Below are 21,055 nucleotides of genomic sequence, written 5' to 3'. Positions count from 1 at the left end.
GTGGGAAATATATCATTGATTATAATATCATATACTATATATAATTTGGCTTGAATTGGATAAAATTCCAAAAAGTAACTATTATTGTTTTTTATTTTCCTACGTATTTTACTTAATAAGGCTGCTTATTTTGTATATTTATTCCTCTAAAATTTTAATTTTCTCACTAGATCATATTAATAAGAAGTATATTATAGTTATTTTAAATTATTAGTCCAATTATTATAAAACTTCTATCATCTATGAATATACTTGTTTCACATGGTGTGTTTCTGGGTTTCATTTTGCAAACCCACAGTTATGTCAGGTAAAATAAAAAGTGAGGTTGATGTATCCTAAGTGTAAAGTGTCCTTTTTTTTTTTTTTCTGTTGAAGAATCAGCTTGTGCTGATTATTTTTTAGAGCTCTTGCAACAGTGGATAAAGTTCTCCACGATTTGCATTTTTGTCTTCTTGGTGTCTTTGTTTTCCCTAGAGACAGCTTCTTTAATAGGGTCTGAGGATTGCAGTTTTATTGAACTGTAAACTCCTATTATTTTGTGGGAGGATCCATTGATACAAAAGGAAGACACAGATTGGGGGTGCAGTCTATAACCCTAATGATAGGTCTCAGCTATGTTACCCTGTGTCCCTGAATTGGATCTTTACACTTTGTACTTTACCTGACCTGAGGTGAGACTGAGAGGCTAGAAGGGACAAGTTCCTTTGCTTATGTTGAAGGTTATAAGAGGTTTGTGTTGGGTATTTTCCTTGCTCCCAATTAGACTGATAAATTAATTTTAAATTATGTAAAAAATTGTTTTGTTTTTAGCCAGGGTTATATGAGGGAGAGTAGAATGCTGTGGTTATATTTCAAATCCTTTTCTTCTATTTCACGTAAGATTTAAATTTTGAGAGTAAAATTTACCAAAGGATGTGTTCTTGTTTTGTTTTGTTTCCTACTCCCAAATTATTCCTTTCTCACTCTCCAGCAATTAGTCAATTGACTGTTTAATTGTCCCTGCCAGCTAATGGCTCTGGCAAAGACTTCTGGTCCCAGTAACTTGAAATTCTTTGTTTTCACCTTTCTTGCTAGTGTTAAGATTGGCAATTTGTTATGATGGATTTGTTTGATGGATGCAAGAGGAGCTACTGATTTTGATATTTTAAAAAATTTTTGTCATGAGCAGGAGTGATAACTTCCAAGCTCTACACATTACACCAGAAGTTTGTTCTAGCTCTTATTTGTTTTAACATAACAGAATTATAAAACCCTTATCAATATTTATTTTTCCACAAACACTGATGGTCTTTTTTGTGACAAGACAGGTTGTAGTAATATAAACCAGGGTTCTCTTTCCAGTAACTTAGAGCTCAGTGGTCAACCATGTGCAATTCTGCCAAGAAGGCAAGTGACATAAGGACAAGTAAACATTCCACTTCTTTTATCTAGGTAAAGTACATGCAGTCAAGAGCTCATGGAACCACTCAAATTGCAGAGGCTCAAAATTAATGAAAAGAAAAAAGTAAGTGTAGATTAGTGAGAAGTTAATTGATAGCAAGATTTTTTTATGGTCTTCAAGGCTAAGTCAGGTTATTTTCAAAGCTGATAATAATAAAATGAATTATAATGATTATATGGACAAGTAGGAAAAGTTAGAAACACCAAGACTTTCTATGTAGAAGAAAGAGATTCAAAACAGAAGCTATCAAAGTTGGTTTTTACTGGACAAAAACAGATCAGCATAGATACAGTTTTGTAATTTGGGTTCAGAACTCCATGATGTTTACTTTTTCCAACAAGTATTATCTAATTTCCTTGTATACCAACTGAGTTCCTAGTAAAAAGAAAAAAAAATCTATTCAAAAAGAAAGTGTTATGCCAAAAATGAGTGAGATGAGGACAGGGTCAGAAGATCAAAACTTCATATTTAAAGTATAAAACATTATAAATAATTATCGTTAGTTATGATAAGTGATAAAAAAGTAAACTAGAAACTGCAGCAAAACATAACAGTGCTGTTATGTAGCACTGAGTTTCCCTTGGGTTGCTTTCCATCAGTTTGTAAAGTGATCAGTGTACCTGGTTTTGGTGGGGTTTTTGTTTGTTTTCTGTTTTTTTTTTTTTTCAAGGAAGAAGCAATCACAATTTTTTCAGAAGGTTTTGCAAACTACTTGTGCAACAGAGAAAATGTATACTTCAAAGAACAAAAAATGTTTTTATTGTGAATAAAAGGAGTCACTGATAGTCCAATTTCAGTTGAGAGGAAACGAAATAGAAGTAGACAGAAGAAAGATGAATGGAAGGTTCAAAGTAGTGAAGCTTATTATTTGATTGTAATTGAGCCCATAACTACACTGGATGTAGAAGGAGCTCTGAGTTATATATCAAAGCCAGGCTCAAAGATAGAGCTACATAAATGATGACAAAATAAAGAAGGAAGGCAGAAAAGAAAGTTGGTAGAGAAAAAGATATGAAAGAATATAGGAAATGAAACAATCTTGTGAATAGTGTTGTTGTTTGGGAGATTGTTAACATTTAAAATACTAACAGGAGCAGAACTCAGAAATTTCAAAAATAAAGAGAATAACACAAGAAAGTATATGGGATTTACTAACAGTATGATAAACAACGCTACCGTCTCACTTGCTAGCTCACAAGCAACTGGAATCTTTCAGGAGGGAGGATGGAAACTTGAAGTAAACTCCAGAAAAACAAAAGAAGAGGAAACAAAGCAAACATGTTAAACATAATCCCTCATCTGTTTTAAACAATATTGATTTTTCTATTTATTATTTTGTCCTTTTATTAACCTTGAGAATAAACACATTTATTTCATCATCTTACCATTTTATGTGAAATGAAATAAATGAATACTGAATTTTTCTAAAATATTATAAAACTATTTCTAAAAGACTTAGTCTAGATGACCCAAATACATCTTGCTACCTAATGACCTGTAATCAGGCAATTCAGTCATGAGAATCCTGGAAAACATGAGGCATGACTCTTCTCTGGCCTAATGTTATCAACTCAAGTGTGCGCCTAATGCCATTGTGTCTCTCATCATCTTTTAAGATATAAAGAGCAAGGTAACAGGAGCCACCTACTTTTTCTAAAAACCTTTAATCAAGTGATATTAAACTTGATTTTAAACTATTTTTTACTGTAATCCAGAATCTGTGCTTTGGAAAGCCAGTAATTCAATGATTCTACCCCTTAGCTTCAATTTGGAAACATACTGTTAGAGGAAAGGATGAAAAGTGGCCGTATGTCACTTGACCCGAATTATCTAATCAAAGATGAGTGAGGCATAGGTGTCAATAAAGAAAATAACATCTTGGCTGTGATAACTAAAATAGTATAAGTGGATAAAAGAAACTGAAATTCAAGTCAGTAGATTTAAGGTCAATATGATTCTGTCGTTAATGATGTTATTTTAAAGTCATTGAACTTTTTTAAGCTCCCCTTCATCGCCATTTATATAATAGATTAGATCATTATAAGTTCATTATCAATGATTTCATTTCTTTTTAAAAGTTATACAGATTTACAGCATCATTTAAGTTCATTATCAATGATTTTATTTCTTTTTAAAACTTATACAGATTTACAGCATTAGGGCTACATATTTGAAGACACACAGTTCCCTCCTTCAATTTTTTTCATGTTTTGCTTGTCACAGAGCATCTCAGATGTCTGAAATTCTGACCTAAAGCACTATGCTTGATCAAATTTAGGATAAGTTCAACAAGACTCACCTCAACTAGATTGATTATTTTTTTTAACTAAAATGAAAAGGTTAGATTTTAAAAATTGGTCAATGTTTAAAAACTGATCTTGGTAGAACTATTGATGGCAGAGCAGTAAAAAGCAGAGAAAGAGCCTCTATAAGAGTTACCATAAATATAAATATAAATAAAAAAATATAAATATAAATATAGGAAAAAAATATTAAAATTTGAGGAAGACAAGCAGGAAGGAGGTGGGTCTCCTGAACCCAGCAATGGTCTGAAGCATGAATTGCAGCTCACAGAGAGACTGAAGAGAAAAACTTCAGTGAAAAGGGAGATACCTGTCAGTGCTTTATCCCTGAGATAGGACACACTGCGTCAGAGGAGCAGTTCAAACCTGCAGACCTGTGGTGATGACTGGAGACACTGGAGGCCTCCACAGAGAAACACAGCAGTGGAGAAGAACAGCAGACATGAAGGACTTCACCAGCTGGTGGGAGTGCTGAAGGCTCAGTTCTCCCATTGTAGAGAGCATTGGCTGGGAGCCATCTGCAACAGGGGGCCTTCAAGCTCAGAACTCAGAGCAGCCGCCAGCTCCACCTAGCAGCTCCCAGCTGGGTTCAGGCTCACAGAAAGTGTGTGGATGTAACAAGCCAAATGAATCTGATGTTGCCTAGAAAGTGCAGACTTACTGAGATTATCCACTACCCAGCTAAAAAGCTACTGCTGGACTGCTGGCATAGATGGGCATGGATTGGGATTCTGCCTCCACTCAGTGTCCACCAGTGACAACAGAGATGAGCCTATAAATACACATTTTCTTTTATTTTTTCTCTTCTTTTTTTTTCTTTTCTTTTTATATTCCTTTTCTTTCTTGATTTTTGTTGTGCTTGTGGTTGCGTTGTGGTTTCTGTTTTTATTTTTGTTTTTGACTCCTTCATTTTTTGATCTTGTGAATATGGTTCTAGCCTCTTTGTGGTTGTGTTTTGGTTCTGTTCTTTTTATCACTTCCCTCTGTCTTTTCCCCTATCTTCCGCACCAGTTTCCTAAAGTTAGAGTGATCCTCTTTGTCCTCAAGCTTTACTTCTAATCTCTTCCTTTTCTTCAACTTCTCTATTTTCTCCCTAACTGCTTTTAAATTTTAATCCCCAAGAGCAAAATGATGTATTAAAGATTTGTACACTGTATATAATTTTACAGTTTGTTTTAGATTTTGTTATATAGCTACAAATCTAGTTCATGTAATTTAAAGTAGAAAATCAATAGTTATCTCAGTTTGCCATTTCCTAAGTTGTGTAGTGATAAATGTTCCAAATAGCTGTTTTTTCTTGGTATTCAAAGACTGAGTTTGACTATAGCAATTAATGTGTCATGGTGCCAAAGAACCAGAGACCGAGCCAAATAGGTTGCAACTTCTCATCCCCAACAAATTGGAAAGGTAGAAAGATACCTAAGAATAGTTGTAATGTCTTAAGGGTTGTAAATACCAGTAATAAAGCAACCCACCATAGGCATTTTAAAGCATCACTCTATGAACTAGATAAAGAAAAGAAATTGTGATAACACTTAAATGAGATGTAACCCCAGGCATCCAGTTCACCAAAGGCCAACCCAGAGGACAATGAGATAAGACAATCAAAAAGCCATCCACCTGGCCTTTCTACAGTGGTGACAACAAAGTAATTGAATGAGGCTCTAGAGAAAGTCAAATCAGAAATAATTTCTCAAATAATTGCAGAGATTTTGTTCACAATGAAAACCAGAATTAGTGACTCTAGAGCAGATACAGACAAAATAATAGAGAAATATAAAGAGGCAAATATAGAAGAATATAAAAAATAATACTCAGCATAGGAAAGAAAGAAATTCCATAAGGTTCTGACAGATATCCGGGAGAATAAAAATTCCACTGAAATTATTTGCATCAGATTAAACCAGTATGTGGACAGGAATTTAGATACAGAAAACAGGCTTTCCATTAGCTATCATGAAAATAAAGATTTCTTTAAAATAGCAAGAGACATGAAAAATCAATCCAACACCTGCTAAATGAGGCATAGAAGAATAACTTAAATTGATTGGAGTCAATATAAAAGCAGGAGATAGAACAAATGATATAAAAATGTTCACAGATGTCACGGCAGAAAACTCCCTGATAGAAAAAAAGAATTTGATGCATGGATAAGTGAGGCATATAGAACTCCATAACCATGATCAAAAAATATCTATAGCTAGGTACATCATAGTCAAGATTCTAGAAGTTCAACCCAACAATAGAATCTCAAAAACTGTAATGAAAAACAAGTCACTTATAAAGGAAAATACAACAGAATCAGCACGAACTCTCAAGTCAAGGAGATCTTAGAATGAAGTATTTCAAGTTCAAAAGGAAAACAACCTTCAACCCAGATTTATGTACCCGAAGAAAACTATCTTTCAAAACTCATGGAGAAATAATATATATCCATGACAAAGAACGTCTGAGGAAATTTATGACCACCAAACCTGCATTCCAAAATATTTTAAAGAACATTATAAAAAGAGATAACAAGGACTACAACTCCATGAACCCCAACATAAGCAATCCAACAGGAAAGGCAAACAAGTAAACAGAAGGAGGGGAAAAATTGGGAGTGTCAACAACAGGAAAATAACATGACAAGGATAAGCCTATACATAACAATTATAATATTATAGTCTCCACTGACTATATCAGTGGACACAAACTGCCAGAATGGGTCAAGAAGTGAGATTCAACAATATACTGCATACCAGTAACATTAAATTAAAAAAGAAATTCATAGACCAAAACACAGATGATGGAAAACAATACTGCATGCAACAGGAACCCAGAAAAAAGTAGGGGTAGCTATCGTATTCACACAAAAACGTGAATTTCAAGCCAAGATTGATTAAGAGAGATAAAAAAGTTCACTATACACTCATAAAGAGAATAATCCAAGAGGAAGAGACAAGATTCCGAAATATATATGCAACAAATGGCTGTGTACCCAACCATATAAAACATACTAATGGGCCAGAAAAATCAAACAAACACTAATACAATGGCATTAGAGGATCTCAGTGCCTCATGACCACAAATAGATAGATCAACTGGACAAAAAATCAACAATGAAATAGTAGAACTGAACCAAATTTTTGACAAATGGACTTAACAGATATCTGTAGAATGTTCTACTCCCACAACATCAGAATGTACATTCTTTTCAGCTGCTCATGGGACATTCTCCAAATCAGACTGCATACCAACTCATAGAAAATGCTTATGCAAACATAAAGGAATTGAATTTATCCTATGCATATTATCAGACCATAGTGCAATGAAACTGAAAAGCAATGGCAAAAGAAACCACAAGAATTTCATAAACACATAGAAATTAAATAGCACCTTTCCAAACAACCAATGAATCACAGTGAAATTAAAGAAGAAATTAGACAGTTTTTACTGCTGAATAATAATGATAATACAACATCCCAGAACTTTGGGACACAATGAAAGCAGTCATAAGAGGGAAACTGATAGCAAAATACTCATATCAGGTAAACAGAATGAGCAGAAACAAACAACTTAATGGTGAACCTCAAACTTCTGGAAAAAGAATAACAGGCTAAGCCAAAATCTTTTACAAGGGAGGAAATTATAAAGATCAAAGCAGAAATTAATGCATAATATTGAATAGACCCTAAAAACCATACAAAAAAATTAATGAATAAAAGAATCGGTTCTTTGAAAAATTAAACAATCAATAAACCTTTAGCCAAACTTATGGAAAAAAAGGAAATACCTAAATCCATGCAAGTAGGAATGAGAAGGGTGAAAGCACAGTGGACTTACAGACATCCAGAAGGTCATCTATAACTACTTTGAAAATTGTTTTAATAAGACAAAAAATGCAGAAGAAATGGACTGATTTCTGGGTATATATAATTACCAAAACTGAATCAATAAGATATAAAAATCCTAAATAAATCAATATAATTTTTTTAATCGGTACCAGGGATTGACTTTATGGCCACACACTTGCAAGGCAGGCGTTTATGCCGCTGAGCTAAGTCCCCAGCCCAATAAATCAATGCCAATCAATGGAATTGAAGATGTCATTAAAAATCTACCAACAAAGAAATATCTGGACCCTGATATATTCGCTGCTGAATTCTACAAGAAATTTAGAGAAGATCTAGCAGCAATTTCAATGAAATTGAAAGAGAATTAGTACTCCCAAATTCATCCCTGGAAGCAAGCATTGCCCTGATACAAAATCATAGAAGGCTCCAACTAAGAAAAATACTGCAGGCCAATCTCCATAGTGAACACAAACGCAAAAATCTGCAACAAGATGCTGGCAAACAGAATTCAGCAAATCATCAATGAAATAAGACACCATGATGAAATGGGATTCATCTCAATAGATACAGAAAAGGCTTTTGAAAATGTCTAGCACTCATTCATGATTGAAACACTACAGAAAATTGAAATGATCTTTATCTCAGATGATCTTTATCTCAATCAGATGATCTTTATCTCAACCTGAAAAAAAGTCATTTAACAAACCAACAACCAATATCATACTGAATGGACAGAAACTGAGAGCTTTCTCTTTAAAATCAAGGGGGAAAGGAATGGCTATCATCTCCACTCTTATTCAACATATGCCTGGAAACTTTAGCCAGAGCAATTAGACAGGAGAAAGAAATAAAAGGAATAATGATAGGAAAGGAAGAAATTAAACTGTCATCATTTGCAGATGACATGATACTCTACATAGTAGACCTCAAAAACTAGACTAAAAAACTGCTAGCTTTAAAAACCAAATTCAGAAGCATAGCTAGATACAAAGTTAATACTAAAAAACCAGCACACAAACATCAATCTCAATGAGAGAAATTAGGGAAACTATACCCTTCACAATAGCATCCAAAAATGAAATACCTAGGAATTGATCTGACGAAGGATGTAAAGGATCTCTAAACCACAACACTCTGTAAAAGAAGTTTGAAGAGGCTATCCTTTGGAAAGATATCTCATACTCTTCCTTAGGAAGAACAAATATTTTGAAAATAGCCATACTTCCAAAACTTTTATCCATTTTAAGGCAATTCCAATCAAAATTCCAAAAGTATGTCTCACTGAATTAGAGAAAACAATCCTAAAACTCATTTGAAACCAGAAGAGATCTATAATAGCAAAGGCAAGTCCAACCCTTTTCCACGTGTACCTTGATCTGTCTCATATGTACAGCCACACTTGTTTCCATTTTGAAATACTTTAGCTCTTTGTTTTATTCCTCAAGAACATGAATATCATATATGAACCTCTATTCCCAAGGATTCTGAGTACATGCAAAGGAAATATCAACCATTGCTTAAAAGACATGCTCTGAACTCTAAATGGACAAATACAGATCACACATTTTTGCTTATTGGATGTGTCCTCTAGGGCTTGTTTTCTTCATTTGTAAAACATGTATAAAAGTAGTCATCTCAAAATTTGGCAAAAATAATACCTGGCATATAATATGCATTCAATACATATTGCCTATCATAAATTTGTAGTCGTGTAGCAAGGACACTAAACAAGATAATGCAGTTAATAATTTATCTTTGTTTTCTGATATTTTCCAATTACCTTCCTCTTTGTATCCTACGGTAAGTGCCCTCAGGAAATAGCCTTATACAAAGGACTTGTAGAGTTCTATATTACTATGTACTTGATAATTTGTATCTCAATGTAAAGATTTATTCTTCAAATATCCATTTCATATTTACCTCATGACTCAACTTTCCCTTCATTCTTTACTTGTTTACCCAGAAGAGGTGCGTGCTTTTTCAAACATGAGAACTTGATGTCCCTCATCAGATATACAGTGCCTAATAAATTATTTACATTGGAAATAATATATTGTACACTTTGCATTCAGAAAGGCAGCATTTTATCTCAAGATCTTTTTATCACTAAGGCATTTTCCTTGTTATATCAATACATTTCCTTTAGTGTCTTAATATACCACTTGCAAAATGTTTGGAAATAAAATTTTGCAAAGAACCTTGATAATTTTTCCTCAAAGTTCAACTAAAATATATACTTGTTCCTGTTTTCTATGTATTCACAAACTCAATTAACATCAAATGTGTTCATCATAGAAAATATATCCATATAGTTAAGATAAAAATCAATAAATCATAGAAATACTTATGCTCAAGTCTTAGCAGGCAGATTTGAGAGATTCCTGTTTAACCATATAAAATGAAATTTTCAGACATAGAAATATATTGTTGTATTTTACTGAATAAATAAAAGTACAGGGAAACTGCAACTCAAAGAAATAATAATAATGATACATAGGTATATAAATCAAATATTTGTAGGAAAATTCAAGTTGTTGATACTCAAGAAACTTTGAATTGTCTGATGTTTATTCTTAATGTTTTTTTTTTTAACATTTCGGACAGGATCGTGTCAATTTCTACAGTGTCACTAGGCATAGTCCTTGAGAACCTGGCTAGTTTCAATTGTGAACACTCTAGGGAAGGGGTATTATTTTAGATATGTAAATAATGTGAACGTTCAGTTTTAAGTCAAATACAAATCTTTGATTATCTGAACTATTTTGTCTTTGGCAAGACGTGTCCTCTTCTTTTTAAAAGGGGGAATCATTGAAACGTATCTGACTGAGAAAGTAGCTACTTCAAAAAGGTCATAAAAGTAGTATTTGATGACACAAATGTAAATGAATTAAAAGCATATGGGTTCATATTCCTTTAAACTACACAAAATTATATGAAATATGTATTGAGGTTTTCTTATTTTGGCATGGTATAAAATCAATTTAAGATGACTGGAGCATTAAAAATGTGGCCAGGCTCGGGGGTTTCTTGGTGATAGGTTTCAAGAATGTTACTTTATTTCAAGGCAGAAATTTTGTGGTCAAGCATCATTCAGACTTTTGTTTTACAGGGTATTCAATTGTGAGAAGCCTCCTGGAGAACAAAATTTGTGAAAAGGCCCAGACTAAAAGAATACCTGTTATAGCTGAGACAGATTTTATAATAAGCTATGTCATAATATTCCTTGTCAAATCTGTATAGTTCCCTCCTTTAGGATCATTAAGTTCATAAAATCATTTTTATAGTTCATAGATCATCAAGAGTGTTTTACAACTTTTCTTCAGAATTTTTTTTTGTTTCTACCAAACACTGATGTTATTTCTGTGCAATTCCGTTTATGTTGATGAAATAATCCTTAGTGTCACTCAGTGCTGCATTTTTGCATATAAGTTTCTGTTCCATCTAGCTAAAAACTCTAGGTTGTGGAACATTTTGGTCAAAGGATACAGCTTTATACAAAATGACTAATTCCAAAATCAGTGCTAAGGATTAGATGGGTCTCCCAAAGTCCTATGTGATAAAAGCTTGGTCTCACTTATGCTGCTGTTGATAGGCGGTAGAAACCTTAAGAGCTAGGGCACTAATACGAACTCTTTTGATCTTTAAGAGTACGGCCTTGAGGGGATCTCAGCCCTTTTTTCTTTCCCTCTTTCATTCCTGAGCCATAAATTAGGTAGCCCTACAATCCATTCCCTGTTGTGATGTTCTGCTTTGCCACAGAGCCAACTGATCATGGACAAAGCCCTTCAAATTCAGGAGCCAAAGTAAATTGTGCTTCTTCATCAGTCAGTCATCTCAAGTGTTTGTTAGAATAATAAAAATGGCTAATACAATGAACATTTTATCTATATGCACACACACAATCCCCTATACTCACACACTTCAGATAGAGATTTAGATTCTGTAGTGAGGATTTGCCAAGGTGTACCTGGTTTGTTCACAGTGTGCCGCACATATTAATCTAAGTCTTGTATCTTTAATACTGTCTGGTTCTCCATCACCTCTTACCCATGTGCTGCTTCCTTATCTGATTTCTTCTGTTTCTTAGATATATTTCTAACCCTACCACTTTAAATTTAATACTTCTCATGTTTCCAGAATTATCACATAAAATGGTACATTGTTGTAGGACGTGATGATGCCTGGTATTTGCTTTGTATCTTTCTCAGAACATAGTAAGCAGGGATATGTGATATATTTTCTATAATTAGAATATGCTTTAAATATAGTGAGGATTACCTGTATCCTTTTTGATTTTCACTATTTTTGCCCCCTTTTCTACAGGTGGATGAAACTTTTTATAGAACTATAGAATTTTTGATATAATAAAAATACTGAAGTCTGACAATATATGTCACTTTCTGCATGGACTCTAAACTGATAAAGAAAAATCTTGCAATACTATATGGATGTTCTCTGCGAAAGATAGACAAAACTGCCTAAAGATTTTGTAAGTAAGCTGTGGCTGATGTTCTCTCTGTCCTTCTCTTATCTTTTCTCCTTTTCATTATTTAATATTGTCATGTAAATATTATCTCTCCATCAATATGCATTTTCTGAGATGGAATACTGAAGAAGAATTAAATCAATTGCTTCTTTTTCATTGCTATTTTTGGCTGTTTTTTGTTTTGTTTTGTTTTTAGTCCTTTTGAAATAAAGGTCTGGCTGTGCACTTCAGGTTGGCTTTGAACTCACTTTGTACCCCAAATTAGCCTTGAACTCACAGTAATGCTCTGCCTCAGCCTCCTAAGTGCTGAAATTACAGGCATGCACCACCATACCTGATAGTTACTTCTTAATTTAAAAACTTTCTCTGGTTATATTATGCACTTTTTAGATGGTAATTGGAGAATTTAACACAATGTCCTTTATTGCTTCATTTTTATATCTAGTCAGCTTGCTTAATTATTTCTATTTTCTATGCTTCTACATTTCTTTCACATCTTTTCTTCTACTTGGGTTGTGTTATATGCATGTTTGTCTTCTCTAGAGTTCTAGATGATATGTGTGTTTTATTTCTAATTCTACCACTTTAAATTTAAATCTTAAAGAGTATTTCCAGCATTATCACAGGCATGAAGTGATATCTTTTGTGCTTTCAACTAAAAAATAAAAGCTCATTCCATGTTTGCTCTGAACAAATTTTCACAATCATGTATTCATCCACATCTTGGTTTTCCTTAGTAAATGGTTCACTTCTATATTATCAAATTATTGGCTTTACATGATAAAGTTTTGTCATTTTTCATTTGTGTGAGTATATATATATATATATATATATATATATATATATATATGCATGTATGTTTGTAAGTCACTGATGTGAGATTATATATATATATATATATATATATATATATATATATAATCTTTATTTTCCTATCAGTTTAGCTTCTCAATCCCTTTGAAATAGAACAAACATTTTAGAAAGAAATAACCAAACTGAACCTAACAGACTTCTTCATGAAGATTTAGAAGTAAAGTTTATATTTGGGAGAACTCGAGGTTTTTTTTTTTTAATATTTTTCTAAGATTGTGAATAATGTGAATTTGCTGTCAGATATTTAACTTTGTATTTGACATTAACATGATAATAAAGACATTTTCAGTAATTTGTCCAGAGATAGAATTTCCATAAAATAATATGAACTGATCTTAAGGAGATGAGTTTTGACTACAGTGGAAATACCATCACCATCAGAAGTGGACATACCACGGATTTTCAGTGAGTCCCATCCTCTCTGGCACTGTTCTACACACCAATCGAGCAGCCAGTCACTTTGCCTGTTCAGGAAAAACAGTGTGTTTCGTGCCTGACTTATTTTACTTAACATACTTTGAAACTGCTTCTTCTATGTGTCAAATATTTTGCCGAGTAGTGTTCCACTGTGTGGATGAACCAGGTATCTACACTTTTTACAATTCACCTGAGGATGAGCACTCAGGTTCTTTCAGTTTGGAGTGAAAATAATCAAAACTGCTAAATATTCACATACAGGGCTTTGAGTTATACACATTCCAATCTTGCAGTAAATACCTAAGCATAAAATTAGGGCAAATTATTGTTTAGCTTTGTAAAAGACAGGCTAAATATGGCATCACTTTATATTGCTGTCAGCAACTCATAAGAGGTGTAGCAGTTAAAGTCAGACTAAATATTTCTATCTCATCAAACATTTCTCATTTTTTCATCTGGAAAATATTCAAAAGCCTTTCTCTAGCTTCTGAAGCTTACAGTACATTAGCATCATCATTGCAGCAGTTCTCAGAACTGTTCCCTCCTAACATTCTCTTGGTACTCACTGATCAAATTTCCCCCAGACTTGTCTGCCTCTTCTCTCCTCAGCATCTGATAATCACCCTTCTGCTCTCAAGTTCTAGGAAATCAACCTTGTTAAACTCCTTACTTTTTATTAAAACACACACACACACACACACACACACACACACACACACACACACACACACATCACTAAAAGTTGGGGGAAACTTTGGTCCGTTTCTGCATTCTAAGAAGAAGTAGTTCTTGGTCTTTGGTAGTTAAAGCCTACACAGTGATGATGGAGCATTTGAAATAAAATAAAACATATTTGTGTACAAATTTAATTACAGTGAGAAAAATATCATTAGCAGTTATAGTTATTCTAATATGGCAACACTGCACATATCAAACTGCCTTTTTCAATTAACACAAATATCCAATATGCTTTTTGCCTGTAATGTGTAGTTATATCTTCTATATACTCCTCTTAATAAAGTATCAGCTGTGTAATACTTTTCTGACATAGAAGAAAGAACATTAATTCAATCTCCAGCTTTGAATCTGAAAGAAAAACCTTCCCTGGGGGAGATGATCCTGAGATCAGCCTTCTTCCCAGAATTCCTGGTGGTTTGGTGTGTCAGTGCCCACCAATAAATACTTTTGCTTTGTACTTTTTCTGTCTACTTTTGCTGTTTACTTTTTCACAAAATTATGCAAGTTATATCCAGAAGCAGAGCCTCCCTTCCCCTTGTTCTTTTCTTTATTCATTCAAATGGTGGTACAGATTTGTAAATCTTTGAAAAGAAACACGTTTGGGTTTTGTTGATCAACCCTGTGTTTTGTTTCCTGGTACAGTATTTTCAATTTTATTTTTGTTGTTACTTGTGATATACTTTTCATTTTTTGCATTCCTGGTTGATAATTATTTTGTTGTTGCTAATTTTGATTTTTAAGTGATAAAAATATGTTGAATTTTTATAACAGACATTTATTTAAAATAAACATTTCAAACTACTTTGCACAATTTATTACACATATCTATTCACTATTTTTTCTTTCCTGAGAGACATGATTTTAAAGCATTTTCCAAGGGGTCTTGTTTTGTTAAATGCCTGAGCCCTTATCTGAGCCCAGAAAATCATCATCATACATTGGTAGTTAGGGGTGCTAGCTCTCTCTTTCACTGGTGAGGTTTCATTGTGAATTCAGTTCTCACGTCTTTGTGAATCACCTGCTCTTACTCTCCAGAAGATTTTAGCCTTCTCTGTCTTCATTGTTCTTAAACTTCTCTGTAAAATATCTAAACTGTGTATATTGTCTGTTACCTAACTTTAATGTTGTGGTAGGTGATTTGTAAAAATAACCAAATAATTTCTCCTTCCCTGATTATCTGCCACTTTCCAGTGTAACTTTAATGTTTCAGCTTTTGGAAAGTAGCTTTTATTGCTCCAGTCTTTAAATCTAGGTATGCCTAATGCAACGTGTTTGTCAATAGATTGCTAGCAAAGGGAATGGTGCTGAGAATTGAGCAACACTTGCACACTGGGTTTTGTTCCCTCAAACAACTCTTGGAACTCTAAGACTTGTGAAGATGGGAGGCTGACGTGGTCAACTGGAAAGATCACATACAACCAGCTGAGGAATCTTATTCACAACTGATAAAGCGAATGCCAGCCAACCTAGACTAATCAGTCTCCACCATTCAGACAGCTAACCACAAACCAAGTCTACAGTCAAATTGCTAGATTGCAGTTTTTGAGCTTCAGTGGTACCTCGGTTCATCAAATTGGTTCTTCCCTTAATTCTGGTGGCAAACTGAGAAGAAAGATAACTGAACTAAATTCAGTGAGTGAGTTCAATGTTTACCTTTTTAGGAAATTTGATATGGCACTCATCCAGTCCAGAACTGAGGAGAGAACTGAGTTTTTGGGCCAAGATGCCATACGGAAGGATTTATACTTTTTAAACCAATGCATTTACAGGTAGTTAATTTTATGAAAAAGACTGACAAATTCATCTTTCTTACAGACCTTTAAATCTCAACTTTTGAGTAATTTTTAATTCTTAGGTTACATTATTTTTTAATTATTTCCTCACATAATTTTGTCTTCATTTGAAGCTGATTATACATGGATTTTGAAAGCATTACTCTTTTTCAGCCTGCTTAACCTTTCTTTATATTTTTTTCACTTTATTCTTTTCTAAATTCTTTTGCTCTTTTTTCTTTCCTTCCTTCCTTCCTTCCTTCCTTCCTTCCTTCCTTCCTTCCTTCCTTCTTTCTTTTTCTTCCTTTCTGTCTTTCTGCTCTCCTTTGCTTCCTTTATAATATTTCAGCTAGAATTGTGCTTTAATTTAGTCTGCAGTTTACCAATCTTCTTATCTCATTGATTGTGTTGCCAGTCATTTTATGTTTTTTATGTCCTAAATTTCTGCTTTTTTAAAATAATTGTATTTCATTATATTTTACATCTTATGTATTTTCTAAAGTATTTATTTGGACACTGGTCATTTTATTTGTCTTATGAGTTTGTCCTTTCCACTGTATCTATTCCTGAAATGTATTAAATTTTCTTATAATCTTGTTTTAACCAGAAGTGTCAGCTCAATGCATAGATTCATCTGATCACAAAGAAACTTACAAAAGTGCTTATTTGAAAGAAAGAGACTAAAGTTAAAACAAGATAAACGTCGAGTACAGAAATGGCTTCCCTGGCACAGAGTTCATCACACTGTCTGCACATGACTTTTGGGGACACACTCAAGAAAGACTATGGAGTGACTGCTACACTCCGATCACATGGTCAGAGCAAACCTCACAGTAAGAATGAGAGTGCACCACTGAGGAGATTAGAGATGTCTATATCAAGTATTAGACATTGGATTTAAACTTGGGAGGCAAACCTCAAATGGGGATCAGAAAAAATATTCTTAAAATGAGCATAGGTTTAGTAAGAATATGACAGAAGCCTTTGCAATAATTGGAATAGAGATATCTTTATTGTCTGATGACGGGCTTTGGGCTATTGTTTTCTAAACTGTCTTCGAAATATAACACACAAACACAAAACAAGACCATCAAAATATGGCTCTGCCTAACCAGGGAAAGCAATCCTATAATCCAGCTGCAATTTAGAGACCAAAAGCTTGTTTCAGAAACAGAAAAATCACCAAATCCATGTGGTTGACATCAAAGAGATACATGTTTATTTCCCTGAAAAGTATAAGAGTGATGTGAGCCTATCACTTTCCCAGGAAATGGGACTTCAGCGAAAGATTGCTTGAGAGTTAAACGAACTCACAAAGAAACAGACAAAAGAAAAACAAAGGGACGGAGAAAAGAAAAAGGAAAATACTTGATAATTTTATTAGAGAATCTTGATGATTGTATAATTCATATCTATAAGTTTTATTGGTTGGTTTTGCTTGTTTGGTTTTGGATCAAATGAATTTAATATGCAGGAAAAAGAATAAAATAATCAAAGGTGGTACAAACACTGATGAAGCACATTTACAAGAAGATCACTTCTTACTGTATATTCCCTGGGATGTTGCACAACAATATAATTATACTTTACACTAATAAGCACTTAACAGGGTTAAAATGTTAAATTTTGCATTAGTTGTATTTTGTGACAATTTTTAATAAATTTCTAATAAGAGAGAGAAAAGAGAATGTTGACATTGGCCCACTAAAGGGAAACTTCAGAAGACATTTTTCTTGTTTTTGGGTCACTAGTGCTTTTTAAATTTCCTCTTTTGTTTGGAGAATTTCCCACCCTCTGAGTATAAGCCAGGACTCATTTCCCTTTCTGCTGCCGTCAGAATACAAGCATATTCCTGGGTTTTTAACACTTAGAACGACGCTGGCAAACCTCTCATTCCTATTCCGTAAGAAGCAGCAGGTGTCTGGGGATTCATCCCACTAACGGTGAGAGTGCTTATTGGCGCTCAGAAACTCAGGGGTATGATTTGCACAATCTGTATCTGGTGGTGGCCATAGAATCTCTAAAGGAGTAACTCTGTGGTAGATTTGAATGTTGTTTCCATCTGTCCTGAACCTCTGTCTTTCCAAAATATTCTGTCAGCTACCGAGGAATTTCAAATCATTTCTCTGGGTGAACCAGTTCTATGCCTTTACTGTCTGTTCCCCAAAATACAAGCTGAGGCAGAATTTACTATTCTACTGGTTTGTTACTTATGCCCATATGATTTAGTATGATTCTAACATTTAAAGTAATAAAAACAAGAGACCTCTCCCCCAAAAGAAAAACAGAGAATATAACGATTTGAAAAATAATGTTTCTTTTTTCATAAAGGAAAAATGGAAAAATCCTTCTTACATAGTAATAAAGTATTTGGAGAACTGTGACACTGATATCTTATAATTTGAACAGTGTTAATAAATCTGGAGCCTTAAAATTGTTTGAATAATTTGAATGCATTTCTTGCAACTGTATTTCTGAATCTGAATAATAAAAGATATATTTGTTCCAATCTGGCCTTCTTCAAAGCAAAATTGGAAAAAGATATAACCATGCTGAGATGTACTTTCTGAATAAACTTTTCAACAAACTACTATTACACTTGAATTATTGTCCATGTCCTGTGTGATCTGATTCTTTGTAATATTTGTCACTCTGAAATTCTATTAACATATATCCTTTACTTTTATTGTTGGTTTATTTTGGAATATGTAATCAAATTTTCATGATAATTGCTTCATCCTCAGAGGTCAAACTGTCTAACAGTTTATCACCAAATGTATTTAGTTAACATTAAATTTCACCAAACAAATAAATTAAGCATATCAGACTTTAGAGTCTGTTTTGCTACATGGATCTGAATTTTTTGAGTTTTCACATTTCAACTCAGCATTAACTACACATTGATATTTAGAATTAATTTTTAATATCTATAATATTCTATGACATATTATTTTATTCCTTTATATCCAAAAATACAACTATAGGGTTAAAAATCATGCCTAATATCACAGTTAAAAATTCATGGAGGATTTAACAGTCTGACGGCAAAGATTATTTCCAATATATTATGTTGAATGTAATATGTGATAAGTAATCCAAGAAGAGCAACTGTGTTATATCTCAATCTTCCTCACATTTAAAAATTATTCAATTTCCCAAAATGTTTAGTACAATATCAATTAAAATAGTAACCAAATTTGTAATTTGTAATGCTTTTTACCACATATAGTTAAGAATTCCTGATTCTTTTGTTTCCTTTGAACCACAAATATTTATTCTCTTACTACATCAATTGCATTTAAGGAAAAAAAATCAGTTCTGGAAATATTAAAGAAGAACATTCTTCCATTTGTTAGCATAGATGGATTTAGATTTCTCATAAACTCTCCAAATTATTTTTTAATGATGAAATAGTATTGCAATTTCAATAAAACTGTAATTGTCATTGTTATAAAAATTTTAATACTTTCCCAATGCACAGCTAAATAGATTTTTCCTCAAATATGTTCCAAATATCCCCCGCTGTGTTCCTCAGAGTCAGCTGAGACTGTGACTAGATGGATGGTCACATCAAAGTGGTGTCCCTCCACCAGTGGCCCCTAACAGAGAGACTCGGGAATGAGCTTATCCAAGAGAATAGTTTGTCTTGCTTTTTTCTTTATTTTCTTAACCAATAGAGTGTTTGTCCACTTGATGATTTGGCAAAGTTCATTACCACAGATTTATTAAACTAATAGTTCCAGTGTCAGCCCTAGAAAAAAAGCAGTTATATTTGAACTTTTGAAGTTTGCTCAACAGTCTTAAATATTCTTTACCATCAACTATAAAATTTCCTTGTTTCTAAGTTTTTTTCTCCTCTAATTCATAATAAGGCTAAGATATAGGAAAATGTGTATCTTTTTTTTTTTATTTCTTTATTTTGAGACAGGCTCTTACTCTGCAGTTCAGGTTGGCCTTGAACTGGTTTGTGTATCCCAGGCTGGCCTCAAACCCTTAACAATCCTTTTGCCTCAGTCTCCCACGTACTGGGCTTACAAGTTTGCACCATCATACGTGGCTTCAAAATGTGTATCAAAGTAAACTTTTTTAGTTTATTAGTTTTGATCGAAAGCAAAATATTATTTGAGATCAAGTATTTTTCTCGTTTCTCTGAAAACTTCTCTATGCTCTTGCACTTACTTTTTTTTTTTCTTGTTAAAACTAAATTACCTTATTATGAATATTCGGGCAATGAGAATCAAAAGACTTTTTTGTGTTACCTGCTAAAATCCGACATATTTTTTTTTTCTCCTCAGAAGCCCATTTAGAATTTTTACTTTCAAAATAACAGGTTTGAGATTAGGCAAGTGTTTTCATCCTACCTTATTATTTTTCCCATCCAACTCCTCAAAATTATGGGGGGTCTATGCATAAGAAAATAATACCACACTTAAAATTGTGGAGGATAAAGAAAATTGCTACTCAAGATTTAATCCATTTGTCAACCACAGGTTAATATTTGAAGCAGCTACAGATCAACCTAATTTGATTCTTACATTCATAAGAATATTTTGCAAAACATTTGAAATCTTTTAAGTTCCTTCATAAAATACTTACTAGCAGTTGCTAAACAGACAACATTATCTTTCACCTACAAACTTTTTAGTTTGTGGTCCTTTTGACCTGGAATATTCTTATTAACTTAGTTGATTCTCATTGGACCTTGAACTCTTGCTTAGGTAATCCTTTTGTAGAAAAAAATCCTTTGCCTACTGTTCACAGTCCCACCTAGATGCCTCTTTGTTGCTACGAAATGGTTCCCATATTAATATTTAATATCATGTTTTAACTGTTATTTCATCTATCTCCTAATAAAGCATGAGAACCTTGAGGATATGTGGTTTCCTGGGCCATCTGTCAGACTTGTAGCAACTAATGCGCCATGGAGTTTAACCTTTCCTATATTTTCAACCATGTGGATTTTAGCAAACTTAGTACACAACTTTTTCAAGCACCAGTTTGTGAAGACTGTGGCTGATCAAAGAAGCTGCTGCAGAGATGGTACCATCAGAGTAGGTGGAATCACAGTCTAACTTTCCCGCAATTTAGAAACAAGGGACTTCTTTCCTTTCGGAGCATAGGAATTCTAAAGTCTGTGATTTGGATAAAGTTAGCAAGGATGACAGAAAACAAAAGAAGTCCAAGACCAA

The sequence above is a fragment of the Cavia porcellus genome, unplaced genomic scaffold, assembly GCF_034190915.1.
Source record: "Cavia porcellus strain 051 isolate PalLab524CR breed Dunkin Hartley unplaced genomic scaffold, mCavPor4.1 scaffold_22, whole genome shotgun sequence".
Classification (NCBI taxonomy): Eukaryota; Metazoa; Chordata; class Mammalia; order Rodentia; family Caviidae; genus Cavia; species Cavia porcellus.
This window is presented reverse-complemented; position numbering follows the sequence as displayed.